Source organism: Suricata suricatta, chromosome 9 (assembly GCF_006229205.1).
Source record: "Suricata suricatta isolate VVHF042 chromosome 9, meerkat_22Aug2017_6uvM2_HiC, whole genome shotgun sequence".
NCBI classification, from domain to species: domain Eukaryota; kingdom Metazoa; phylum Chordata; class Mammalia; order Carnivora; family Herpestidae; genus Suricata; species Suricata suricatta.
The window spans coordinates 77,343,915-77,353,914 of record NC_043708.1 but is presented as its reverse complement, the minus strand read 5'-3'; the positions used below and the strand labels follow the sequence as shown (position 1 = coordinate 77,353,914).

Here is a 10,000-nt window from a genome sequence, read left to right as displayed (position 1 = left end):
CCAAATAAACAGGTCAAAGAACATTCTACCCACCCCACATCTTGTAGACAAAAGGTGTTCACTGACTGACCAGCATGTTTGATCATTCACAGAAGGGTGTGATGAAGGATGGAAAAGAACCAAATTCAGGCCCAGGTTTTAAAGGAATTCACTTTTATTTCAGAAAGTATTGCCCCTAACAATCAAAACGAGTTGATTTGCAAAAACAAAACAAAAAAGTGTTTGTTAATAAATATAAGAGATTTATGAAAATTTAGATCATACTGAGAAAATTTATCTTTGACATTTATTGTAGCATTGACAGTCCTCTTTTCATAAAGGAGAGTATTTAACTAAAGAGAATTTGTCGGTTGGCCTGTAAAGGGCTTTACTTGGGACTGATGTAAACTAATTTCATCATTGAGATGAATAACAGGCAAGGACATATGTCTGCTTAGTTTATGGTAACATGGGGGAGGGCTGGTTAAAAGACTAGGATGCAGAGCACACACTGAATTCCTGAATCTAAATAAAAGTTGCCTAGTGAGATTATAACCAGAAGTAGAAAGTAAATATCACAAGTCATATATGCATATATAAATAAATGACTGAATAAAAAAATATAGGAGCCAAAACTTCCTTATGGAAGAATCCCAAATAATATTTCAACATAATCTCTCCGGGAGATGAAGTTAAATTGTCCTCTTCATCTTTGAATGTAGGCTAAATTTAATGACTTTTTTCAAAGAACAGAGTACAGAAAAGGAAAAACAGTAACTTTATGGAGGTGAAGTCTGGCAAACATTACCTTAACCAAGAGGTTAACATAGCCAGTGATAAACTGCACTGATATCATGTACCTACTGATAGGATATGATGAAGGAAACTTCACCTCTGTGCCAGTCTTCTCCAAATTCTCTAACTCCCGCCTAATCATGAGAAAAACATCAGACAAATCAAAACTGAGGGACATTAATATTCCTCAAAACCATCATGGCCATCAAAGACAAGGGAAAGACTGAGTAACTGTCGTAGACCAGGGGAGAGGCTGGAAACACAACTAAACGCCAAGGGGGCTCCTGAACTGGACCCTGGACCAGCAAAAGGCCATTAAGAGAAAAAGTGGTGCAATTTAAATAAAGTCTGGAGTTCAGTTAATAGTAATATACTGATTGGGTTTCTTACTGTTGACAAACGTACCAGAGTCACGTAAAATTATAACATTAGGCATACTTTAAACTGAGTGACAAGTACAGGGAGAACTTTCTGTACTATCTTTGCAACTTTTCTGTACATCTAAAATTAGCCCAATCAAAATTTTACTAAGAAAAATTATAGCTCTCCAATGGAATTGCTGCCCCAGACATAAGCTCATGAAATATTTAACCCTTCTATTACCATTAAAAAATAAAAACAAAAACAAAACAAAAAAACTCCTGTTGCTATTGACAAAATGTTGGCTAAAGGAATTTCTGAACTATAAGATACAGTTACATAGCAGAATAAAGGGTTATAAATTTCCATAGCACATATATAAGAAGGCCAAACATGCTATTGTTTCATTAATATAAGAAAAATACATTAAATTAAAATAAATTAATAAGAGAATTCAGGAAATTGAGTTCAATCTCCCATTCTATGCTGCTTTGATAAGGCCATAATTAATTTCTTCCCATTATAGAGTGTCATAAAAAGGATTGAGAGGTTTTCAGATCTCCAAAATTATCATAGAATTCAAATTTCAAGAGTACTAAAAGACGAGGAAGGATAAATTAATTCCTTTATATGTTTTAAGAAACTGCTGGAATACTACTGCCTATTGCTACAAAAGTCACTATCATTTGAGTGCCTATGATGTGTCTAGTACCACATTAGGTACTTTACAAAATCATCTTTAATCTGTATAACAATGAGAGGTAGAAGTTATATGATTTTGAAACTATGGCTGCCAGAGATGTTACCAATGGTGACAGAAATCAAATTGGGATTCCAACTCAGCAAGAGGAGACACACACAAATGGTAACAGATGAGATTTAAGTAGAAATAAGATAAACTCTTCTGACTCTTAAGAGTAGCTAGGCACTGGGGCAATGTCTAAACAACAGTGTTAATTCACGTTCCTTAAGTAATGGAAAAGACGACTTAGGTCTCTTCCCTTATTGCTTTTGTTCCTTCTTTTGTGCATTCAGACACATAATAAGGGTAAGTAAGGGAGCAGGTAGGCGTGGGTGATCCGAGATCAAGCCCCAGTTCTTGCCCTTTCTAAGCATACTGTGAGGTCTTTTACCTCGAGCTTCTCATTATAAGATCACAAAATAACATTTGTGTTATCTATGTCAAAGAGTTATTACAGGAGTCAAAGAAAACATTATCAAAACTTTTGAAATTAAAAATTTTTTTACATTTATTTGTTTTTGAGAGACAGAGTGAGACAAAGTGTAAGCGGGGGAGGGATAGAGAGAGAAGGAGACACAGAATCCGAAGCTCAGCTCCAGACTCTGAGCAAGAGATCAGCACAGAGCCTGACGTGGGGCTCGAGCCCACAAACTGTGAGATCATGGCCTGCGCTGAAGTCGGACTCTTAACCGACTGAGCCATCCAGGCGCCCCAAAACATTTTAAACAGTAAGGTTCCATTCACATGTTTTATGTGTCATCTGCTGAATTCCTTAATATCCTCTCAATCCTAGAGTTGTAAGTAAATGGTAGATATGTTATCAATACAATATGTAATTCAAGTTAACTAACAGATGTGAGTTAACAGGGGATGAACCAAGAGCAGGAACCAAATATTCCTATATTATTATATAAAATGTCCTCTTAGATCAAAGGACAAAAAAAATGAGAAGCTGGAGATTAGGTGGCTTAGTGAAGAAGACAAATCATTTACCTGTGCATACAGTTTAGTTTTAGCAAGAATAATTTGGTAATCCTCATTAAAATAAAGAGGCTAGCTTATATACAATGACATCAGAGATCAAATGGTCAAAGCAAGGGCCCTCAATGAAATGAAAGTTATTCACCATCAACAAAGAAGATACACTCAAAATGTTGGATTTTATGCCCTTGCAAGGCAAAAGAAAGTAGCTCATGTTGTCTGTACGTTTTTATCTGGTTAATGAACATATATAAATATATATACACATTCATATTTTCTAAGAATGTTGTTTATCAAGCTTCTCAAGCAAAGAGTTACTTAAAAAATGAAGCAGGAAAAAAGCCCTTACAATTATCTCATTCTTAAATATATTAGCATCTTCTCATGAATTAGGAGAAAGTGGAATTCCTAAATTCTCAAACCGTGACGTAATATTGGTTTTATTGATTCTCTGTACAATTTGTGGGAGTACCCAATCATTATTTTGACAGTTTTATCATAAGGTAATAGACTTCCTTTTAGATAATTGCAGTTACCACATTCAATTTCAACCTTCCATAGGATTTTTTCCTAGATACAGCTTTACTGTCAGTCCTAGATCACATTACTTTCTTTTTATAGCTATACACACAAAGCATTTTAGGCGTTACACCTAATTATGTCAGCACAATAACAATTTAGAAGCTCATCATTAAGAAGTAAAGGTTAAGCACTTATATGTTAATACTCCTTTTTATAAAGACATATAGTGCTATATGACATAAGTAAATGAATTACACAAGCTCTTAAAAGTCTGTTTGAGAGTTACAAAAACATAAGACCCTTTTTTGGATACACTGGGAAATCTGATGAGTCTGTATTCAGACAATGACATTTGTGAACTATGGCGTTGACTTACAAACTTTCTGGCCCGTGAAAACGATGTACCCACACAAGTCTCACAATACAGAGTTGAGTGACAAAATACTGTTTTTCCTAGGGAGCAAGTTTAACATAATCACTAAGAGCATGGGTCCTGGAGGTGGATTGCTGCTACTTAAGGTCTGACCTGGAACACGTCACTTAAGATCTTGTGCCTCGGCTTCCACATCTGTAAGTGGGGATAATAATACTACTTGTCTCATAAACTTGTCTTGAGGATTAAATGTCCAAGCAGTAGAGATCCTAGAAAGTACTTGGCATGTAGTATGTGCTACATAAATATCAGATATTATTATTGCTTACTTGAATTGCCTTAAGCAGCTAAAAACTAAATAAAGAGATAAGGAACAAAACTGAAAGGTGATTTAAGCCAGTGGATAAAGTACAGACAAACAATGAGAGCCAAGAGATGAGCTCTACTCATGGAATGTGGAGGTACAGGGTGTTGCAACTCTAGAAGAAAAGGTCCATGTGAATTTCAGAAGTTCTTTGCAGAAAAAAAGAATTAGTGCAAAAAGAGCTCTAAAGATGGAGGCCAAAACTGGTATCCATGGCTTAACACTAAGTGGGAGAACACAGCTCAGGATTCAACACAGATCTCCACAAGAGGCACAATAATTCAGAACACCTATCTGAAAACACGCCCCCACCCCACCCCCCACAATGTGTGTGTTGGGAAGGGACAGGAGATGGCAGGGAGGCTGTCGGAGAGTAGACAGCAGAAGGCAATAACCGCAAACAGGCAAGGTTTGGTGCCAATTCAACTAAGCTGTTAACCCCCCTGAAGAATACAAACCACGATAATTCTCAGTTTAGTGCATTTCATTATTTGGGAAGGAAAAAAAAATTGCTTGATTTCCATTCTGTAATTTCCATATTCTGCTTTGTAATTATAAATACAATTACTTCAAAAACAATTTGGTGTCTCGCTAGAATCAGACAAGAATCTGGTTACCCCTAGTCAATTTACCTGGTTAAAAAAAAATCTAAAATAAAAAGTTGCTCCTTAATTAAAAGGGGCAACTGTGTAATATAATCTGGCATCCAAATTAACTAGTTCTCTCAAGATAAACAAAAAACATTTGTAGGGGAGCCTGGGTGGCTCAGTCGGTTAAGCGTCCAACTCTTGATTTTGGCTCCCATAATGATCTCACAGTTTGTGAGTTTGAGTCCTGCATCGGGCTCTGTACTGACACTGCAGAGCTTGTTTGGGATTCTCTCACTCCCTCTCTCTCTGCCGCTTCTCATTTGTGCTCACTCGCTCTTTCTCTCAAAAATAGGTATTTTTTTAAAAAGTGTTTCTAGTGACCATGTTTCTAAGGAAGAAAAACAAATCAAGAGAGTTCTGCAACAAATATTCTGAAATTACCAGAAATATCAATAATCTATATCTCGTATCAAACTAAAAAATAAGAAATATTGACCCAAACAGAGTTTTCCTTATTTTTCAATCTATGTAAATAGAAGTATTTTTTAAAGTTCTAAGATGATGCCACTATACTATAAATTCATCTTCTCTAAACAGAAAAAAAATGTATATGAAATCAGGACTATACCAGAAAATTTTGCACATAAAACCACTTTTTTATGCATGAACCACTTTTTTAAAGGCTTTTGTAAATTGTGGAAAAATATACAACATAAAATTTACCATTTTAGCCATTTTTAAGTATACCGTTCAGTAGTAATAAGTCCATTCATACTGTTGTAACACCATCACCACCACCTGTCTCTAGAACTTTATCTTCCTGAATTGACACTTCATACCCATTAAATAATAACTTCCTGTCCCCTCCTCCTTCCAGCCAATGGCAATCACTATTCTACCTTCTGTTGCTATGAAATTGCCTACTCTAAGTACTTCATGTAAATGCAATCATACAATATTTGTCTTTTAGTGTCTGACTTCCTTCATTTTGCATGTCTTCAAAGCTATGGGAACCAATTTTTATTTCCGACCCTTCTCAAAGTCCCAGTGAGGGTCCTGGGGATTATTTCTGCCAAATCAAGCAATAACTTGTCATAAGTCCTTGACTACTCTTGTCTTTAAGATTGTGAATCAATCACCAATCCCTTTGGTCTTTCCCCAAGGATCCTCTCAAACATCTCCCCGCTGCCCTAACGGCCTGTTCACTGAATCAGTTTACTTTTCCACCTTAAAGTTTCCTTACAAGCTGTCGAGAAAAATATACCAGGAGGAAGAACTTCAGTATGATATCAACATTAATAGCCAAGGTAGATTATTTTTAATTTCAAGTAACCATCCTCCACTTATACCCACGATCACAGATAACACGATTAATTAAATTAAGTTAAATGCCACTGATTACACTGTATATAAAGCATAGTTGGGATCTAATTTCCAATTCTGAGCTTCTTGAATGACAAAAGCTTTCAGTGTAATCAGTATTATTAACATTTATCACGCAATGAATATACTTCTATACTTCTTTTTCAAATTAGTGAAAATAAGTCATTTTCTCATTTCACCAGCTATAAAAGGCAAGTCTATAAAGGGATACAAGAAAATGTCTACCCACTGATACAAGAATTTTTATCAACAAAAACTGAGGGGCCAAAGTAAGCTAATATTCGTACCCCTGAAATACCACCTGAACTGTCCAGACAACAACCTTCAAAGTACAGAATACGATACGATAGAGCTTTCAGGAAATGGAAAACATCATATGGTGTAAAAGCTTGAAAAAGTCTTTTAATTAAGACTTTAAAAAATGTTTTCAAATTATATAAAAGGCTGAACAGCACCCATCTGCACTATATAAGGAAGTAATATTTGCCATTAAATAAATGTGTAATCAATAAGCAAGAGGTTTGCAAACAGTTGGAAACAGTCCCCTCTAAACTAAGCTAGAGAAGTTCCATGCATTCACTTCCTCTCAATGAGGCACTTACTCCTAGAATATACATTAATTCTTTACATTGATTTTTACCACCATTTATTCTTTTTAATTATTTAATGATTATTTACTTTTGAGAGATAAACAGAGCATGAGCAGGGGAGGGGCAGAGAGAGAGGGAGACACAGAATCTGAAGCACGCTCCAGGCACAGAGCCCCACATGCGGCTCGAACTCACGAAACACGAGATCATGACCTGCGCTGAAGTTGGATACTTAACCAACTGAGCCGCTCAGGCACCCCATTTTATCACCATTTGGAGGGCAGAAAAATTGAAGGTGCCATGCAAATGGAAAGTCAATCATTAATAATTTGAAGGATTAATAACCTGAATACTTAAAAATAAAATGAGGAGTCACATAGAGAGTGGGGAGTGCCTCCCCCTATTCAGTCTTGGAAAAATACATTCCATTTACAAATATCGCAAATCTACACTATCTTCCCAAGAAGGAGCCCTAAAGTCCAACTTTACAGAAGCATTCTATAAGATGTGCTCCAAGCTGAATTTAAGTAGCCCAGACTGAATTATTTTACCTTTCCCAATTCATAGCAACTCTTATTTGTATATTATGAGATATGCCAGTTTGAAATTTCTGATTCATCCTAGGCTCTTATCACTTGCTCGTCACCAGTATCCAGTAAGCTGCCATGCCTACAGACTTTAACTCCCCTTTTACTTCCATTGCAAACCCTGATTCAAACCATTTTAAAATTTTCCAAGAATAATGTAATGGCTTATTAATTTTTCTTTCTCACGATACCCAGTAATTCCTCACTTCAATCCATTCTTCATAGTGTTGCTGTATTATCTTCAGCTTTGAATTTTAACTGCTGTCACAACACACAGCTCTGTGTCATGATCCATTATAGAGGATATTACAAATTATTTATACCTTACCACTAAGTAAATAAATAGTGCTTTTTTCTTAAAAAAAAAAATGAACGTTGATTTGGATATTTCATATCACTGTTCTTCAATTGTTTTCCAAGATGCTTTCTTGAGTGGAGGAGGGAATGAAGTCACAGAACAGTGCTAGGAGTTCTGGAGGACCCAGGTCACTGCTAGGTACATGACATTCTCCACATCTGTCTCGCTGAAAATCACTATCATAGATAAACAGAAGCTCTGATCATGTCACCTGGCCAGTTAGAGCCATCAGTGGTTTCCCACGGCCTGCTAATTTAAATACAAACACCCAGATCTGGAACTCAGTATCTTTATCATATGATCCCAGCTGAATCTGGCCAACTTTAGTTCTCACCATGAATCTACATACAAGCTTTTAGTTAGCAACTCTGGACTGTTCTTAAGCAGACCTTACACTTTTCCATTTTCCCTCCTTGGTACACAGAGTTCTCGGTCTTAAATTGTCTTCCCCTACAGCCAACTTTCTCCCCCTCCCCCAGCCCATGAGGACTGCTTCCAGCATGTTTTTACCTCTAAAAGCACAGAGAGAAAGATTATTATGTATGTGCTTCACACATCCCACCAAGCTATGAGTTCTTTGATGAAAAGTTGTGAATTTTATTCCTATTTCCATCTACCATAGCACCAAGTGCTTATGATACTAACAGCACTCAAAGAGCTCCTGATGAACTACAGAATAAAGAACACGAATTCCAAAGGAATCAATATCCCAGTACTGTTAGTAAGGGACTCCTCAAAGTCTAATCCGATCTTACAGTATGTCACTAAGAACTGTGATGCTCAGTCATGTATTCCATTCACTTATACACTTAATACTTGGGACTTAATGAGCTGAATGTGTACTAAAATTGGGGAGCACAATACAGTAACAACAATAAAAAAGGTAAAGCCCCTAGTCTTCTTGTACAAGTTAAAATGGGAAGGTGAGATCCCAGGGGTAGATTATAAAACGTGGAATGAAAATTCAGCCTTCCTTAGCAACCCAGGCTGTGACTGGTCATCACTTTCCAATTATCCTCTCCATTGGTGCAATTAGAAAAAATGGCAAAAACCGGGGGGGAAATGCATTTTGATACATAAAGGGTTTGTTGAAAATGTAAGGATTTTCATTTTTAGGAAAACAGACCCAAATGTGATTTACCTATTACTCATAATTAATCCAAACGCTGTTGGTAATATCCTATGCTAAGAAGAAAGACTGCTGAGCGGGGTAGGGCTCAATCCCCAGGAACTGACGCATGACAGTAAACAGTTCTTCATCTCCTGCTCTTGCCCCGTTTTGCAATGTGACACGAAAACCTGCAATCATATTCCAAGAGCATTTTCCCAACAATTATCCTAACTGGTACCTTACTCACCGTACCATTCTGCTGAATGAGCTTGACGAGGAACTGGAAAACCTGAATTCGAGCATCGCCATTCACCACTGAGCCCTTTACTACCACCTGCATTTATAACTTCTTACAGTCTGTTTCCCAGCCTCTAAACTGGCCTTCTATGTCTCACCTACCTCATTGGGTTACCCTGAGGCCACAGAAAACCATGAAAATGCTGACTACACTCCCTCAGAACAACTAAAAATCCCATTTGGATTTCAGGAGGAAAAGAAAATGGCACAATGCGAGTAAACTTTCCCTATAACACTGTCTAATGTGGGAGGAAGAAAAATAATTCAATTGAACAGATTTAATTTGGAATCTGGGCGCTGGGGTCGGCTTTATGTAGCAATAATTAGGACTCTGGCCAAGTCACTTACCTTCTCTGAAACTCTGTCTCTAGCCGTATCCTACCAGTGTGTTAGTTTTGTTGAAAGGGTAAGCAATAGCACGGCACAAAAGTATTCTAAAGGACTGTAGAATATTTAGCCATGCGCAAGAGAAAAGTCAGTACACTTTGTTACCGAAGTGCCACTTGGGATTCTAACTCTGGAGACACTGGGCAGAACATACATATCATACTCTAAAAATTATCCCACAAAGAACCAAAAGGTACTCCTTAAAAGTAGATATTATTAAAGTATATGTTACTGAAACCGCATGTCCTGTGTGTCCCATGTTGTTAGTTACACCTTTTTCTACAAAGAAAAACAATTTAAAACTGAGCATTGATCTGGTGAAAGTAATAGTACATACACCGCACTCTCTACTCCCAAAGGAATAGGATTTTCTCTCCGATTTCTAATTTTAAAAGGAAAAAATTAAAAATACAAACCAAGACTGACTGAGACTTGCAGCTCATTAAAGCTGAGGTGATTTCCCCTATATAGAATTCTATTGATCTCCATAGTCCACACCAGACAAAAAGTGTGGTCAGGGAGGGGGATGATGGATGCCTCTGCCAATAGCACTGAACAAACCTGTTAGCTAATTGCTACCA

At 36.9% G+C, this 10,000-nt stretch overlaps 1 protein-coding gene across 4 annotated transcripts in view; it reads right to left on the bottom strand.

Annotated features, from left to right (window-relative positions):
- The window catches only part of C9H15orf41 (chromosome 9 C15orf41 homolog), a 208,010-nt gene that overhangs the window by 133,923 nt on the left and 64,087 nt on the right, over positions 1 to 10,000 (bottom strand). The gene's annotated exons all lie outside the window — the stretch shown is intronic.